Raw genomic sequence first — 18,875 nt, forward strand, 5'->3', positions numbered from 1 at the left:
CCGTTCAAAATAAGTTTAGAATGATTTAGAAAAAATAAACAACAAATTCCACCCATATTCCCATCTCAACCCTTGCCTAAGGAAGAACAACAGACAATCTAGTTTGTCTATTAGCACAATATACCTCTACTGATTTGGTCTAAGTAACTCGCCCATTGCAACTCATTTCTCCAAAGAAAAATTTAAGTTTGGCCTCCAGTCAACCAACCACCTTTTCCATGACATGCCCCTCTTTTTAAATTCAGTCATCTGAATCTTTACATCATATTAGAAAATGACTTTACCCACCTATAGATTAAAAACTGTTAATAAGTGCAAATATACAAGTGTGAAAATAATGGTATTTGAGATGTGCACGGAAGGAAGGCACCGGAAGGGAAAGGTTAGATAGACAGCTCTCTGTCAATCCAATATGTATTGCATCATGATCAAAGGACACATTTAATAAAATTAAACATTTGGATTTGCAAGAGAAAAAGAAAAAAGTTATCTCTACAAGTTTGCGCCCACGTCCACTGACAAGGAACTCATTGGTGAAAGCTTCCTATTTCAGAAGCCATGTAGGGAAATGCCAGGTGAATGTAGAGATGACCAAGCTAAGGAGATATGATCACAGAGTCTGAAAACCTATTTACAATTACAAGACCAGGAAGAAATAAGAAAATCGGTCAGATTATTTCACAAAGCTCATGGCAAGCACAATTCTAATTTTGAATGCTTATTCGGACATCTTTACAAAATGGCTTTCAAGAGTTGGTACGGCCTGTCACAAAACTACCATCTTCCAAAGGGAAAAAGAGTGAGACTGCTTTGGGTCAAATTCTCTAGCCTTCCAGGAAGTTCTTCATCTTCCTCACTCACCCTTCTTTTCCTTTCTGAGCAGCTATGCACATTTTTTGGAAAGAGCTCTGATTGCAGCCATCCATTATTTTTATTTTCTCAGAATACCACTGGGACCAACTTGGGACCCAGGATCATTTATAAATAAAGATGAAGCCAGACGTTGATGCTTTGCAGGACACCAACTTTCCATTTAGTTTTGACAATTGATTGTTTATGTTTGAAGTATTTTAAAGTCAAGTGGGAAAGAAGGTCTGGGAAGCATTAGAAGTGTCTGCAAAAGATTGATGCTTATGGGCACCATCTTGCCTACCCCAGCTCTTGGGAATCATTTCAAGAGTCGGGCACAATTACATCCCCCCCCCCCGGGTGACTAAGAATTCGGTACCGGAGGGGTTTTCCAGACGAGTCACTTTTGCATAAAACTCCATCTGTAGTTCTTGTTTTGCCACCAACTATTTTTATTCTTCTTTGTGTTTAACTGACATTACTGTTTTCTTACTGATGACAGAAAGCCCATTCATTAAATATTCAGCAGACATGTATCGCAATCCATCACACTTTTTTCCTTTCAGGATAAGAACATTATCCAGAGCATATTAGAAGTAAGAGTCAATGCTCTTCTGCTGGCAAAATTAGCTTTAAGAATAGTATTTTATTTTTAGAAAGTGGAGGTTGTTGAAGCGGCTACGAATTGGATTCCTTGAGAAAAAGATCACAAGTTTTTAAAATAAGTGAATGTTCCTCTAGAAATGTAAGTTCTTATATATTTTTTAAATAAACACATATCATCCTAAAGAGAAACCATTTTGGAGAAGTGTCAAACTATAGTTTAATGTTCCAAAACTCTAAGGCTCACCTTCTCTTAGAGCAAGCCATGATATAATCCAAATACCATACCATACAATAGATAATGTAGAAATCTTATATTGAATAAATCACAGTTTATTAAGTTCATACATTAACCAACCTATTCTGGTTTAGCACAATTCCCAACTAAATGCGCTCTCAATTTTAGAGCAAGTAAAAACCAGTTCAGTTGTAAGGGCTGGACCCAAAATCTGAACAAATCAAACTAAATCAGAGCTGGAGAAGACCAGAATTTTTCCATGCTACACACAGCATTAAAGCCAAGCCAGGATCTCAAAATACCAAAAGCACTATAAGGAACTTAATTATTTGAATTCTTGGTAAATTTTATAAGTGGTTGTCTGGATTTCTATTGTAAGTGTATGGGTATCTAGATTTGGTAACCATACATTTAAGTAGCATAGACCTGAACGTCTAATGGTTAAGACACCAAGCTAAAAACCAGGAGACTGTGAGTTCTAGTTTCACCTTAGGCATGAAAGCCAGTTGGGTGACTTTGAGCCTATCCCTTGTTCTCAGCCCAACTTACCTCATAGGGCTGTTGCTGTGGAGAAAATAAGAGCAGAGAGTGATATATTCAACTTACATATTATTGCTGATGTATATACGTATATATCAACGTATATATTCAATGCCTTGAGTTACTTATAAAAATAATAAAGGCGAGATAAAAAAATAATCTGAAAAATAATAATAGTAATTAGAATCACTTATCAACCTGGAACGAGGGTCGATAAAATACAGAGACTTTGACAAATATAACTGACAGTCTTCAGAGAGTATTTTGGAAATGTTATTTCCAAGACGTAGCCTGGATGAGTACCAGATGGTTGCCTGCCACTGGTTTCTGACCCATCTTCCATGCCAAGTGAATGAGACAAGTGGGCTTTGTGCAATTCACACAGCTGTTACAGTTATTCAGATGTACAAAACTCCCTACAGTCAGTCACTAGAGTACCTCTTTTTAATGTTTGCAGCAGTGGCACTATTTCCTTGTTATATCTGATTTTTGAGATTCATAGGAATGAATTGCTTCCTGTTCTCAACAACTTGTTTATGCTGCCCTTTAAGATTTATTATAATGTTAGTTGAATTTTTTAATTCCCCTTGAATTTGGTTACTGGGGAATAAGCCCTAATTCTTTCAATGCAAGTAGGCAGATTTAGGATTATAGGTTATTCCCAACTGTAGGCTTCCTTGAAAAACTGGTTGGATATCAAGACCAAAAATGTACAGAAATGAAGAAGTCCGCAGTTTCTCACAAGCAACTAAATCCAAAGAAGAGTGACAAATAAACTTCCAGGAAGCTTGATTTCCTAACCCGCTTCAAAAATAATCATATTATTTAGCAAGTATGCTTGGGACTTGTTACATTGTTCCAGTGGTGGGTTCCGGATTCTGTTCCAACCGGTACGGTTGGAACGGCCCCAGCATCATCCACGTGGATGTGTGCAGTACACATGAACACACGCACGATGCGCGTATGCATCATACATGCCTGTGACGCTTCCGCAAGCCTCTGCGATGCTCCAGCTGCTCGGCAGAGCATCACAGGTGCCACATGCGCCATGCGCATAAGCGCCAAAAGCTTAAAGCACAGGTAAGGAGCGCGTGCGGGTGGGTGGGCCCTCCGGAGCACTGTACTGGAACGGTACCCGGTGCTCCGGACAGGATCCGGTACGCCCGTACCATGGTGTATCGCCTGCAATCCACCACTGCATTGTTCCATCAGGAATGCTAGCACCGTTCCTTCCACAGAGAAACACTGAAAGAGAGAGCATCTCTTCCCATGGAGACTCTCTACTTATTTAAGGCCTAGATTTTCCCAAATCCTTGATCTCAAAGTGGGCATACTTTTATAAGCAGAAGGGGCTCTTTCCTGCAGACTGTATAGGCAGAAGTAGGACAGGTGTGCTTATTCCTGTATCCCTGAAGGAATACCAGTAGCTCTCATGTTCCTGTTCATTCAGTTTCAAGATAGTTTCCCTCTATTATTGTATTCTCAATGAATGTAAAGAGCATTATTAAATTAGCCAAGAGACTCTAATGCCAATGCAGAGTCATTGTTTGGCTGCCAATTTACCAGCTGTACTGTGGGACAAGCTCACACAGTTTCCAAGGTGCGCCGCAGGAGAGCAAGCTAGGTTCGCACTAGAAAGACCACCAGCAGCAACCAAAGCCAGCCAATCTTCCACCAGAGCCTCGCAAATGAAAGTCACAGCCAGGAAGGTTCAGAACTGGCAGGAATCTAGCCACCTGCACAAAGCAGCAGCTCATCTGCCCACTGAAGTAGTATCTATTTATCTACTTGCATAAAACATGCTTTCAAACTGCTCAGCAGAAGCTGAGGCAAGTGATGGGAGCTCACCCTACATGCAGTGTTGGGGCTCGAAACTGCTGGAGCAGAGACCATCTCCAGCATCATTAAGCCACTGAGCCATTGCATCTCTTTAGATACACTACTGACTGGTAATTTATTGGGGATGGAAACAGCTTCCTCTTGAATAACCCAAGAGTTGATCACCTACTTCCCATTTACTGTGGGAACACAGAGATACTAAGATTTTTACCTGTGTCAAACTCAACAACCTTTATTGGCAACAGTACCATATTTCCCCCAAAATAAGACAGGGTCTTATTTTCTTTTGACCCCCGAAATAAGTGCTTGGCCTTATTTTCGGGGAGGTCTTATTATTTTTGAGGTGCAGGATGCAGCAAGCCTAGTCACCTCATGGCTGCTGCTGTGTTGCAATATTTTGGGGGAGGACTTATTTTGGGGGGAGGACTTATATTAGCGTATGAGCTCAAAAGCCCGATTGGGCTTATTATCCAGGGAGGTCTTATTTTTAAGGAAACGGGATAGGAAAGTGTTTGCCATTGCTTTTTTCTGGGATTTTTATTTCCAAGTTTAGCTAGGTGGCTTCCCATTTAAATAACAACAAGCCCAGAGCCTACAGAATTCTGAAGCCAATAGCTGCACACTACTGGTAGTTCAGATAAGATTTAAAATGAAAGACATAACACTCATAATACCCCCTTTTCCCCCTTTCAAGTTAGTCTTGTCTCTTGGCCATTTTCTGGACCCTACAGTTTTCTTGGCAAGATTTTTTGGAAGTGTTTTGCCACTCCTGCTTCCTAGGGCTGAGAGAAAGTGACTAGCCCAAGGACGGCCAGCTGGCCTCGTGCTGATGGCAAGACTAGAATTCCTAGTTTCTAGCCTGATGCCTTAACCACTGCACCAAACTGGCTCTGCCATGACAAAGCTGATGAATGAATGAACATTACATTCCATCCAACATGTTTAATTACATGAAATTCTCTTCTCCCCTGAAAACAAATCCAGAAGCAAATTCATTTTATCTAACAGAGTCACATCTAAAAGAAAGGATTCAAGTGAAGTTGTCTGTCCACCCCTGTCTGAAGTGGGATTTTTCTGTCTATTCTATGAAAGAGGCAGTCAATACATATAGCCAAAGCAGACCACAAACATCATCCTTTCTCCTGTCAGAGTTTCTTTTTTCCCTTTTAAATATCCCTTCTTCCTAACCAGGGCAACTTCCAGTTTCCATCCATACTAACTTTTCAGCAGTGCTCAAGTTTATATCCTTACAAATGTACAGAGGTTCCCATTAATTCATTACTAAACAAGCAACAAGATCCAGACACTCTTTTCAAAATTAAGCTTTTTTTGGAAGAGGCATCCTTCCCCCCGTCTCCACTCAGGAATCACACAACAACTTGGAGAGTTTTCTTGTGCCGTGACCAACACAAAGTAGGCCAAGAAAGTACTGTACCCAAGGATAATCAAGAGGCGGACTTCATGAACACAAGAGCATATTAAGCTTTGTCCAACTCAAAACCCTCAACAGATGTCCTGAGACTAAAACTTTTTTTTTTGTCCTGGGTTGGTTTTTAGTGACTGTGCATGAGCAGTTCACTGTAAATTTTTCTGCGCATGCACGAAGAACAATTTACATTGAACAGCGCACACGTGTGCAGGGGGTGCGAACTGGTAGTAAAACCGGCAGCAACTCATCCCTGCAATAGGCGTGAGCTTAAATGGACTCCGGGGGATGGTAGAGGACAGAAAGGCCTGGAGGAACGTTGTCCATGGAGTCGCGATGGGTCAGACACGACTTCGCGACTAACAAAAAAAAAAGGAATCATATATGTATCAGTCAAATGTAAAATATCTTTTTGTCATTTGAACTCTCCCAAATAGATAAATGCTGTCATTTGTGCAGCAAGGAAATGTTTTAAGGGATGAAATGGATAGCTTAAACCTCTGCAAGGGTTATATACTTTCCCCTTTTAATCCTTCCCAAACAAAACCCACAAATTTGGTGCCAGAGTGTTTTAGTGACTGGGGTGGGGGGAGCAAAAAAGGATACTGGCAGCCACTTGAGTTTATATCTTTGTGCTGCAGTCCAATACATTTTAGGGAAACCTGGCAGGGCAGACAATTGTTACTCTATCTTTACTCTATCTTGCAAATATTAAACCACAGGGAAGAAAAAAAGATGAAATGCAAGGAAAATATTAAGGCTTGTTCAATTCCAATGAAAGAAGTTAGTTCCATTTGACCCACAGGTTACATTCTCTTTAATAGGGCAGTGGACATGATCTACCATTAGCCACAACAGAACTTAAGAACGTAGGCAGTGCCCTGCTGGATCGGACCCCTGACCCATTTACTCCAAGCAGGCTTTTCTCACAGTATAACTAACTACACAAGGAAGCCAGCTCATTATCTCCAAGCAAACAGCCTTCAGAGACAGCTACACTGCCATCAAGGCCAATAGTGACTTGGGGTAATTTGCATGTTATCACAAGCGCGGAAACAGGATCATAGATTGTTTCACAGCTGTTTCACTACTAGTTTAACCAATGGTAATACTGAATGTCTCATCCACAGTTCCATAACAATACCTTATAACACTCTGAAACTAAGAAACCTGTAGCAAAACTATTTCTGTTCATTGCAAAAAAAAAAAAAAAATTTAAATGTGCCCATGTCACAATTCTTGCAACCAAAGTTTATAAATTAAAGCCCATCTCACAGGGGAAAAACAACACACGGCTTCTTAGAATAAGTGAATACATCTGTGCGGCACATCTGCCCCAAATAACTTGTTTTTGCCTCCAGTATACTTAACTTTCCTTCATTCAATATCAAGGATTTTGTCAGCTTAACTTTCAGAGACATTCCATCTTTGTTTACAGTGTACTTACCAATCTGGCAAATTCAACCTGCCGCTTAAGATTTTTTTTTGCTTTGAACTCATGGTAAAAGCTTAAAGCTGAAGTTTTAAATCTGCTAAAGTTACCAACTGCTGAGTCTAAATCTCATGACTTTTCTTTTGACAGGATGGAATATTTTAGCCAACAGATACAGTACTTAATATACTTGGGAGTCTCCTTTGGCCCTAAACTCCTTCTCTAAAGTCTGTTGCTCCAAGGGCAGAAGCAGCACTAGAATTTTTACACTATAGCGATGGCTAACATTTTTGTTGCTGTGTGCCGAAAGTGCACGCATGTGTCCCCACACCCATAATGCAATGTGTGCGCTCCCCCACGTGCTGCCCATGCATGCGCCTGTGACCACCCGCCCGTGGCCTGTTTTAGGCCTAGCAGGCCTCCCTGCAGCCTCTTGGGACCAAAAATGGGGCACAGGGAATGTGCCGCACCACCCCTCCCCGCAGCCCGTTTTGGACATAGCAGGCTGCCCTGAAGCCTCTGGGACCAAAACACTCCCCCCGTCCGCAGCGTATGCGGGCACAACCCCCTGTGCATGCATGTGCATCTCCCACATGCGCAGCAGAGACCCGAAAAATCAACTGCCCAGCAGGAGGCGTGCACGCATGTGTGGTGGAGCTGAGCTTGGGCAACGGCTTGCGTGCCTGCAGAGAAGGTTCCGTGTGCCACCTGTGCCATAGGTTCACCATCACAGCTCTATAGGAACTGACTGGATTTTCAGGCTATGTTAAACTATGATAATTATGTCAGATTCTTTTTGGCTCTTGGTCAAAATATAAAAGCTAACTTGATCTAGGAGTTAAGGTACCAGGTTAGAAACCAGGAGGCAGTGAATTCTAGCCCCCTTTAGGCATGAAGGCCAGCTGTGGTGACTTTGAACCAGTCTATCTCTCAGCCCAACTCACCTCACAGGGTGGTTGTTGTGGTGAAAATAGGGGGAGGCAATAGTAGTGTGTAGGTTTGCCTAATTCAGGGGTGTCCAAACTTGGGAACTTTAAGACTTGTGGACTTCAACTCCCAGAATTCCCCAGCCAGCATGGCTGGCTGGGGAATTCTGGGAGTTGAAGTCCACAAGTCTTAAAGTTCCCAAGTTTGGACACCCCTGGCCTAATTCATAAACGCATTTACATTATGTAATGCATTTACTTATTCATGTATTTATACATTGGTTATTTATAAAAATAATAAGAATGGGATAAAAAAATACTAAAGATTTTTGTGTTGACTAGATCAAGAAAGAGATTCAGCGCAGGGGCAAAAAATCAGAAATATGACACAGGGACTTGGTGTACTGTGGAAACAGCCCTGGGAAAACTCATTTTAATGGGTTGCACACAAATTTGAAAAATAAATCTTTAAAAATGACATGTGACTATGGCTGGGTTTATGCATTAAATCATAACAGATTTTACTTGGTGAAAAACAATCCCGTGGTTTGAAAATCATGGATTATGCTCAGAGTAGCCAACAACGATGGCTTATTCAACAAACCATAGTTAAGCACCATAGCTTGATGACATATGCAAACTCAGCCATTTTTATGGGAGAAAATGCTTGCGCACCAGGATTCAGAGTTTTGAATGATCTACAAATAATAGTCTGTATATTGCTCCTGCTTAAAAGTTACTTTTGGAGATTAAATTTAAAATAACTTTAGTATAACTTTCCCCAGCCTGCAAATTCAATCATCTCCAGCAAGCACAATTTGAAAAATGGTGAATGGGCCCTATGGAATTTGAAGAAAAGCTCACCTAGGGAGATCAACTTGGTGAGAATTGTTTTGGTCAATGGGAATTCTCAAAGGGCAGCACATCCACTGGGCTAAGTAGAGTTATTCCCAAGAATGGGATCTAAAATGAGAACTTTAAGTGCAAAGCAAAGAGTTGTACACTTTGAGAAGCAAGGCATAACTTCATCAGCACCCAAAAATGATCATTTCAGCTCATACTAAGATAACAATGTAGTCACCATTGAGATGACAAATTCTTAGCCTGGGATTGACCCATCATTTTTCAAGGCACAGTTGCTAAATCTAGCACTACTGAATAAATCACAAGATGGGAAACAAAAACCAAGCCAAACAATATTATGGCTGATATATTGTGTGAATCTTGTTCTCCAAGAGAGGAATCTTTTTCCACTTCAGAACTGTGGATTCTAGAATGCAGCCACATCAAAAATGGCTTTGCTGAAGCAGTGAAGACACAGGGGTGAGTTTGACCTCTTCAAAAACATTTGCATTTAGCATTCTCTTCCCCCAGCTCGAGGAGTTCCCCAGGGAAACTAAGCTGATTGGAGAAAATAATGTCAAGTAGCCAAGATCAAGGTAAGGGGCAAGGCCTGAATAATCAGGAGATGTAAACCAAGACACTTGAAAATTGGGGCATGGTCACCAGCCGGATGCTTCCCTTACTCAATGAAAAGAATTGCAGAAACTCTGAAGTATCATCAAATAATGGCTGAAAAATCCAATATTTGAGTATAAAAAGAAGTAGAATAGGGTAGGGTAGAGTAGAGTAGAGTAGAATACAATACAATAGAACAGAACAGAACAGAAGTGTGACTGGACACACAAGGAATTTGTCTTTGGTGCATGTGCTCTCAGTGTACATAAAAAGACAAGATACATTCGTCAAGAAACATAAGGTACAACACTTAATGATAGTCATAGGGTACAAGTACGCAATCAGGAAACAATCAATATCAATATAAATTGTAAGGATGCAAGCAACAAAGTTACAGTCCTGCAGTCATAAGTCATAAATAGCAAATAGCTAATAGACTCCAATAGATGACGAAGATGTCTGAATCATACAAAATTTCCAGCATGAATATAATTTACACTATTCATACTTTCTTTGGAGTACAATCCACTGGTGTCTCAATCTTGTCAATTTTTAAATCATTATTAATTCCCTTGCCAATGCCTTGCAGCCCCTTAAGGTCTTATACTTTTTTCATATGTTCTTATAATAGCTCAATATCAGAAAAATTCAGTATAAGAAAAGAAACAAGAAAATCATGCGTTGCCAGTAAATACTCACAAGAACCAGAAGTAACAACACTGAAGGAAGAGAGTAAAACGAGAAAGACAGCCAAGAACAGCCAAAGAAGAAATTGGAATATGACTTGTTGAAACCAAGCAGGTTATTGGTGCTAAATAAGCCATTCTGCTTCCATTTTTGCCACAACCCCGCCGGTTTTTCTTTTCATTACCTTATACTAGACAAACTTGTGACCCATTGGGTCTTGTTTTGAGAGCAAGTTTGATATGACCAAAATGAATAATACATTTTAGGCTGACCATATTTATTTTACCTCAATGCTGGACAGTCCCATGGTCATCTAAAGAAAGTGTATGTATGACAAATAGAAAAAAAATTGTAGTGGCAAACAAACTTCAATAGGCAAGTCAATATTTACCCAAACAGATAGACAGAATGACTACAGGCAGGCAAAAAAGCAATGGAAGCAGATTTCCGTCTTCCTGCTGGCTTCCCAATTGACTTGGTTTCTGGGAAACCAGCAGGAAGTGTCGGAAATCATGATCATTGATTGACTGCAAAAATGCTGCAACATGCACAACTTTGCAAATAAAACTAGACTGAACATTGTAGAAATTTTGATTCTATAGGAGTAACAGGTCCTGGATTTTTGTATGCATTCTTTTAAGTTATTGAATAAATTAATAAGTTATTAAGGTACCTTGATTCAAAGATTGTTGTTGTATAATGCACTAGTTGGGCTAAAGTGAGGGTACAAACAGACAAACACAATGGAAGTTTTAGTAGTATACAGATAGTCTTTGACCTATGGCCACAACTGAGCCCAAAATTTCCATTGCTAAGAAAGGCACTTATTAAGTTTTGCCTCATTTTATGACCTTTATGCCACAGTTGTTAAGCAAATTAATGCAGTTGTTAATCGAATTGTATGGCCATTAAATAAATCTGGCTTCCCCACTGGCTTTGCTTGCTGGAAGCCAGCTGGGAAGGTTACAAACAGTTGATCACACAATCCTGAGGTAGAACAACGGTCCCCAAATACACGCCAGTTGTCCAGAGCCCAAATTTTGATCATGTGACCATGAGGATGCTGCAAGGGACATAGGTGTGAAAAACAGTCATCATTCACTTTTTCAGTGCTATGGTAACTTTGAACGGCCACTAAATGAAGGCTTGTAAGCTTGTTCAGATTCTCCTTTGCTGAACCAGACTTAACTCTCTGAGGCTCACTGTTTTCTTCCCCTTCTACATTCCTCTAGTTTCAACACAGGCTCTACTACAAGAACAAGCCGTGCAACTTTGCAGACCACTAGAAAAAAACAGCTGGACTGATTGCCCAAATAGCAAAAAGGAACAAACATTGCAACAGTTTCAATAACTTTCCTAATGCCTGCATTTCAGAGCACTTCCCAAGCACTGTCAAGTTAGAAAAACTGCAGAAGTGGTTGTGAGCATAATGGCCACATGAAATGGCTGCAACAGGAAACTGTCTTGTACCATGCCAGGTCCATGGTCTACCTGCATCCTTTGGGTAAGTATATATATATTACTCTAAACCCCAATAAGAGTTGGAACCTTAACTTAGAAGCCGTTGTTGGCTCAGCAGGGATAGGCCAGATTAGCTATGTAGGCAGGGCAAAATTCTAGAGTTGGCAGAGGTGTCTTTGTTTCCAAAATGGATTTATGGCACAATTTATGATGAGCACTAAGCTTCTCAATTTTTCTTCCCTCATAGTTGTACTAACAATAGCCAGGGAGAGGGAGCTTTTGGGCCACAAGTGACTTAGTACTTGTGTGAATTAAGCTAATTGTGGTTTATTTAGAAAATGTGTTTAAAACAGATCTAACTTAACATGCCATGTAATTGATACCCAACCACCCTATGAGGTTTCAGAGTAGCTTCTTTTGGTCCTATGGGATCTAGGATTAAACCTGAAATAGGTAAACATCTACACCACAATCCTTTGGTTGCAGTTAGGATCATAGCTTGGTCGTTGCATCCCATTAGAAATCAGGAAACTGAGTTCTAGTCCCAGTTTAGGCATGAAAGCAGACTGGGTGACTTTGGATCAGTCATTCTCTCTCAGTCTAACCCACCTCACAGGGTTGTTATGGGGAAAATAGGAGGAGGAAGAAATATTAGCTTCATTTGCTGCCTTGAGTTATTTATAAAAATAATAAAGGTGGGGTAAAATAAACAAATAACATCTGCTCAGAATAGTCATAAGAAGTTGGTTTGTAGAATTGTTCTGGAAAAAAAACCCAGGATGACATCAAATGGCAGCAAGGAGATTTTTAAAAAAACAAAAACTTTGCTCCTATTAGTGATGGCATGATTACTGAAGATCAGCTACTACAGTATTATACAAAAGATGATAGTGTGGAGCAAACCACAGGTATTTCTCATTGAAGGAAATGCTTACATGCTGCAGACTTAAAGACCAAGAGCACATTTTTAAAAGCAGCAACAGATCCCAGAAACTTCCAAATGACTAGAAGATAAATAAACCAAACATCAAGAAACTCACAAATAGTGCAGAGACAACTTGATCCTTTGGCCACCTTGCAGAACTGTCTTTTCAAGGCATTTCCTGTGTTGCATTTGAGGTTTGTGGTGTTAAAACTTGCAATGGCTCATTCACACATGAGCTCCCACAGAAATATATTTATCAAACAAAAGGTCCAGCAAAAAAACAATAAAAAGTGGTATCAAAGTTGCATTATGAGCTGTTTGGCATTTCCCATCTAGCATTTCTTCCTACCTCTTTTCCCTGTTCTAGTCAACCTAACTCATCTCCCGGATTTCTTTAAGAGTGGAGATGACATCAGAAAAGAAATCTTACAAACTCTGACTGCAACGGCCATGGCTTAGATCGGGACTTGACCACGTAACGTTTAAAACAGTGACAAGGTTATAAAACAATAAATGAGCAAAAATGAAGGCGTCAACTTGGGTGTACGCCTCCGATCCTTCAATCCTTTGCTACTTCATCCCCCCTCCCAAAACCTGTGGATTAAGAGCAGCAACAAAATCCGCCCCCCCCCTCTCCCCATAACTTAAAAGCCAAGCAGTGAACTTCAGAGCGAAAGCACTGACAAATACCGAAAGAGCAAAACGACTCGCTTTGCAAAAAATAAATAAATGAACGCATACATATATCTATACTTTCTCCACCAGCAGGGGTTGCTTCCAAGCGCTTCCGGAAAGACTCCAGAGGGAAAATCAAGGCTCGCTGGGAGTGCAAGGGGCCGGTGCGCCTAGGAGGGGATCGGCTACAGTTCGAGGCTGAAAGCGGGGAGAGGGAGAGAGAATCGGCACGGGGGGCGCGCAAGACTGGGTTGCTCTCGCCGAAAGATCTCTCTACAAGCCAGAAGGGGAGAGAAGCAAGAGAGGGAGCCAGCAGTCCACATAATACAACAGATCGCTAAGTTTCGAGAAGACAAACTCACCACCGCTGAGTTAGTGCTTATTTGCCGCTGGTGTTTGTTGCACAACACACCCACACACCCCAGTGTGGAAAAAAAAATACCAACCTAAACTTCTCCGCGCTCTTTCCTTCCGTCTGGAGCCATGCAGAGTCTGCCCACGGCCAGGGCTCTCCCCCCCTCTACCCAGATGTTTATGGCAAGCCAGCGGGCCGAGGTTGTCAGCTGCCTTGTTAACCCTTTCGGCCCCCGCGGGGCAAGGCGAGGGGAAGGCGAGAGACCCCACCCTTCGGGAGCCCCTTCCAAGCCTGCCTTCCTCCCTCGCCGGCCCAGCGCTTGGGGTCAACCCAGGAAAAAAAGGGAAGGGGCGGGGAGAGGCCGGGGAAGGGAGCCATCCACTTCTCTCTTTCCCCTGGCGGTGGTTTTGGCGGGGCTGCCTGTCTGCCTCCCAGGCTCCCGGTTTCCAAAAGAGCGGGGGGGGGGGGGGTGGACGGGAGGAAGCAACGCCCGGGCTGCAGCCGGGACCTTTCGGCCGGAGGGGCGGAGAGTTGTGCGCGGATTTTGCCAAGCATCATCTCAGGAAAAGGAAGGATGGGCGCCTTCTGAGCTTGCTCTACCTTGGGACCCAAATACTCTCTCTTTCTTCCCTCGCTTTCCCAGTTAACAGGGGTTTCATTTCCAGCCACGTCGTTCTTCCCCGCTTCCCGCCTGAAGGAGCAGCAGGCCCGGTATGGGCGAGAAACGCTCTCCTTGCCCGAAGTAATTGCCATCCCTCCGCCCTTTGCCCCGTGGCTGCTGCAAGTAGAAATGCGGCCTGTCGTTTTTCTATGGCGGCGGCGCAGCCTCTCTGGAGCAAAGCTGAATCGGCCGGGTGGAAAAGCCGTCGGTTTGGGGAGCCCACATCAGTAGCAAGAAGGGGAACGATGGCTTTGGATATGAGGAGTTAAGTGACGTTTCCAAACAGGCCCCAGAAAGAAAAAGTTTACTAATACAGCTAGTCCTCGATTTACAACAGTTCGTTTAGTGACCAAAGTTGCAACAGCCCTGAAAAAAAGTACCGTAACTTATGACTGGTTTTCACAGTTGCAACTTTTCCAGCCTCCCCATGATCATGTGAACAAAATTCAGATGCTTGGCAACTGGTTCAGCTTTATGATGGGTTTCCCCTGTTCATGTGTTCACCTTTTCCCACAGTCGGTGGGGAAGCCAGAAATGGGGCAAACCTCACTTAACCAATTTTCTCAGTTAGCAACATAAATTCTGGGCTCCACTGTGGTCGTAAGTCAAGGCATACCTGTACAACATAACAAAAAGAAAGGAATGTGTGATGGATGGATTTGTGGATTTTGTTTGATCTTTGCTGCAGTTTGGGATGTACAGGATCTTTGATTGAGAACCCAAACCAGAATTGGTGCCATCTTTGAAATGCAAAAAAATAATAATAATACAAAATACACTGAAAAATTGCCCAGTTGTTTTCTTTCAAGCAGCTTCCCTCAAATAAAACCATTATAAACCAAGAAATGACTTGAGCCGGTGTAGACAGTATTGGTGATGTCCGTGCTTGTTTTAAATCCTTTCCTGAATGTTTAATCATGGTTTCAGAGCCAGTTTGATGTAGTGATTAAAGGCTAAAAAGTGGAAGACTGTGAATTCTAATGCTACCTTTGGTTTAAAGCAGGGGTGTCCAAACTTGGGAACTTTAAGACTTATGGACTTCAACTCCCAGAATTCCCCAGCCAGCATGGCTGGCTGGGGAATTCTGGGAGTTGAAGTCCACAAGTCTTAAAGTTCCCAAGTTTGGACACCCCTGGTCTAAAGGCAGCTGGGTGATCTTAGGCCTGACACACACACAGCCCTAGGAAGGAGGCAAGGGTAATCATTTCTGAATTCTTTCCAAGAAAATACTTCAGGAATTTGTCCATTACTGGGAGTAAAGACTGATCAGAGGCAGAAAAAACATGCACAATTGGTTTGATTCACACATAATATAAGGCACAATCTTGAGGAAGCAAGGGCTGCACTTCAACTTGAAGTGGCACACAAAAGACCACATCTCGGTTTGTGTGAAGCCAGCTACTATAGACAGTATAATTTACAATTACATTTAGATTTAAACTTCAATTAACGTACAGTTGATAGCAGGGTGGGTTCTGGATCCCATTCCAACAGGTCCACATGGATGTGCGCAGCGTGCGTGCATGCGTCTTACTGCTTCCGCCAGCCTCTGCAACACTCCACCTGCTCAGCGGAGCGTCGCACAGGTGCTGTATGCGCTGTGCACGTGCACAGAAGCGCCGAAGACTTAAAAGACCTGTAAGGAGCTCAGGCAGGGGGGCGAGCCCTCCGGAGCACCGTACCGGAACGGTATCCCTGTACCGGGGCATACCACCTGCAACCCACCACTGGTTGATAGGATTGTTCAATAGGCATTCAGTAGGCTTTTGTAATTTGGCGGGACCCTTAAAAGGGGGACATATCCAAAATTGATAAGGGAGATGGTACCCTGCCATAAATTGTGGCTCACAAACTAGAATGTTTCTGTACTCGGCTACTCCTTTCTAATTCTCAACATAATACAAAGGATTGCTGATTGGTGTTTCCATTAGGGAATCTGCTGTAAAAAAAAAAAAAGCATCACACGAAATAGGAAAGGAGTTTGGGAAGGCAGCTGTTTCAAAAACCATGTTTGTGTGGCACACTGAATCACATCCTAGTCAACCACACATTTTATTGGTTAGAATTGCTTTAACCCAGCTGGTGGTGTTAGTTTAGGTCAGGTTTTTACAAAGAACACTGGGCTAATTGAATAAACCATGGCTCTTTGGCATGAAAATAAGAGCTGCTTACTTTCTAACTCATTCTTTGTAAAAGGAATTTAAAAATGAAAATATGAAACAATAGTTCACTAATGTATTGAAGAAAAGATTACACTGTCCTGAGGAAGAAACTCAATAGTATCACCTTGGTTTGTTTTAGTATGAGATGAGAGACAGGAAACTTGGAAAGGTTTTCAAGATTTAGTTACTGTATCCTGCAACATTAATATAGCATTTCAGCAGTGGTGGGATGCAACCGGTTTAACAACCGGTTCGGTGAGTGTACGCTTTGTGCGCATGTGCCTAACACACGCGCAGCATTCAAAATACACCAATTTGAAGCTCAGCTGCTTACCTTCTAAAGCAGCTCCGGTAAGTAGAACAGAAGAGGTGTGGAAATCAGCTGTGCCACGCAAGTCAGCTGAGCCAGAAAGAAGAAAATATAGGACAGCAGGCTGCGGTGGGTGCGCAGGGCCAACTGATCATCACCACTACCGGTTCGACTGAACCAAACCGAACCGGCTGAATACCTCCTCTGCATTTCAGAAATCCCATTGGTGTCTTTCGCGACCTGGTCTATATCAAAAGGCTGGTATCAATTTTGAAAACCTGTTGAAGTTTTTCTGTTCCGTATTATAATAAACATTGTCAAGGTGAGGTTATTTTGAGTTTCTTCAGCCTATCACTCCCCCCCCCCCCCAATAGATACTTCCTCTTTGTGCTGGAAACAGCCCTAACTACTGAATTTGGCTAATGCAGATGGTGAAAATTTCATTTGGTTGGTTTGCTTTTTTAAATAAAACTACACTTTGAACTTTATGCCACCATAATAAACACTTCAAGCATTGATCTTGTCTTTGAGACGCATTCACTTAATATTCATAAAATGACTAAACAAATGCCTTTATGCATAAACATATACAGCATTTCTAAATATACAATTCAGCCTCTTAAAGTTGATGGTCACAGCCCAATCTTCCTTGCGGCCTCTGCATGTCTTGCCACTTCCTGGTTATAGGATCTTAACAACATTTACACATTTCCCTATAAAAACAACAGAAAGCACATGAGGATTTTTGTTTCTTATTTTCTTTCGTTTTATTGGCTTGTTTCTGTGTTTAATGTGGTATGCTGGGAGGAAAACCAGGGTTAACATTTCAAGACTCGCCCTTTGAACTACTATCAGGCTGGTATTCATATTGGTATTTCAAAGATGCCCAGGTCCTTAAATTGACCATATATCACACTGCCTCTATCCTGCCCTCCTTTTTAGGGAAGGAGGATTAAGTGGGACACAATTAATAGTAGCAAACCCTTAATCCAGGGCTCCTTTATAAGCAAACAAAAGAATCTTGGTTAAAAAATGATGGCTTTAAAACTAGACAATGAACCTTCACTGGCATTATTCTTTTTTTTTTTTTTTTTTTTGCTATGCAAGGGGAAAGATAAAGGGATGAAACCTTTTCTTGTTCCTTTAACAGCTGCAAGGGAGGTAGATATTTAGCAGCTGTAACTTTCCTGGTGTGGAAATGATGCAGCCCTGGGAAGTTTCAGCTGTGGAGTTTAGATACACCTGCTTCCCCACCCTTCTCAGCTGCTAAAGGCCCAAGATCTTTGCCAGGAGGAGGAAAATATAATAAATGGTGGCAATGTGCTTTGTCCAGCTGCTCTCTGAAATTGCTAAGAGCTAGCCGTTTACGGAGGAAGTTGATCCTCATTATTTCCTGCCAACTCCGACAGTTGCAGATTTATATAACACATCCCTCCTTTGTGCTTTGCATCACTTAATCTGGGAAAGAAAGAAAGAAAAAAGAATGATCGTCTTTGTTTCATTTTATTTTGATTGCGTTTGATATTCTTAAATTATTTATAGCCTGCTTTTCTAAGCAAAAAAAGCGCCTTCAAACACCAACAACCAGTGTTTGTGTCATCAAACAAAAATAGGTTTATATAAAGACAGTAGCTGGGGCAAACCCCAGTTGTGTCCAATTGCTGACCCAATGGGCTCCTGAGAAAATCCTCTGAGGCCCAACTCCAAGTCCAGTTTGAACCCTGGTGTATGTGTGCGTGTGTTTTAGAGCATATCTTTAAAGGAGGAACACTGGACATACCCTAAACAGTTTGTGTATGATCTGTCCCACGCAGCTACAAGCAGAGGGGTCAGACTTAGTTCAGAGTTCTTTATGGCAACTATAATCAGAGTTCCATATTGTCAGTTGTGCCAGCTGAGTTGTCAATTGTTTAGTTTTAACTATCCACTGAAGGCAGTTAAGGGAGAGGCTCCTTTTATGGGAGTTTTTCCTGTATCAGCAATTACAAGTACAGGAAATCACACTTAGAATTCTTTATAGCAGCTATGAATTTCACTATTGTGCAAAAATTCAGGCAAAACAAGGCTAATTCAGAAGCCCAAATTCCAGTGACACATTTCCAGGAAGCCCAGTGCAAAGTTGAAGCTATTTGCCAACAAAAGCCACACTCGACTCCTCCTTCTATGGAATCCGCTACATCATATTGCATCATTCTCACGACTCAAGCGCCACATGGTGCATCTTTGAGTCATTTGCAATATGTTATCATGACAGTATTAATTCATTCAATTTCTACACCGCCCCTCTCACCTAGGTGGCTGAGCAGTTTACAACATCAACTCTGCATT

The 18,875-nt window shown here is 41.9% G+C and overlaps 1 protein-coding gene across 5 annotated transcripts in view; it reads right to left on the reverse strand.

Moving 5' to 3' along the window:
- WIPF1 (WAS/WASL interacting protein family member 1) overlaps positions 1-13,872 on the reverse strand; it is a 74,657-nt gene extending 60,785 nt beyond the window's left edge. The window contains exon 1 of one of the 5 annotated variants that reach the window (XM_081935438.1): positions 13,506-13,872. The gene's annotated coding sequence lies outside the window, so the exon portion shown is untranslated. Of the gene's footprint in view, positions 1-12,499; positions 12,789-12,814; positions 12,836-13,137; positions 13,168-13,421; positions 13,443-13,505 lie in introns of those variants that run through there. The other 4 variants (XM_081935443.1, XM_081935442.1, XM_081935441.1 and 1 more) reach the window with 4 other exon arrangements.
- Between the last annotated feature and the right edge of the window lie 5,003 nt (positions 13,873-18,875).

This window comes from Natrix helvetica (genome assembly GCF_964273705.1).
Source record: "Natrix helvetica genome assembly, chromosome: 1".
Lineage (NCBI taxonomy): Eukaryota > Metazoa > Chordata > Lepidosauria > Squamata > Natricidae > Natrix > Natrix helvetica.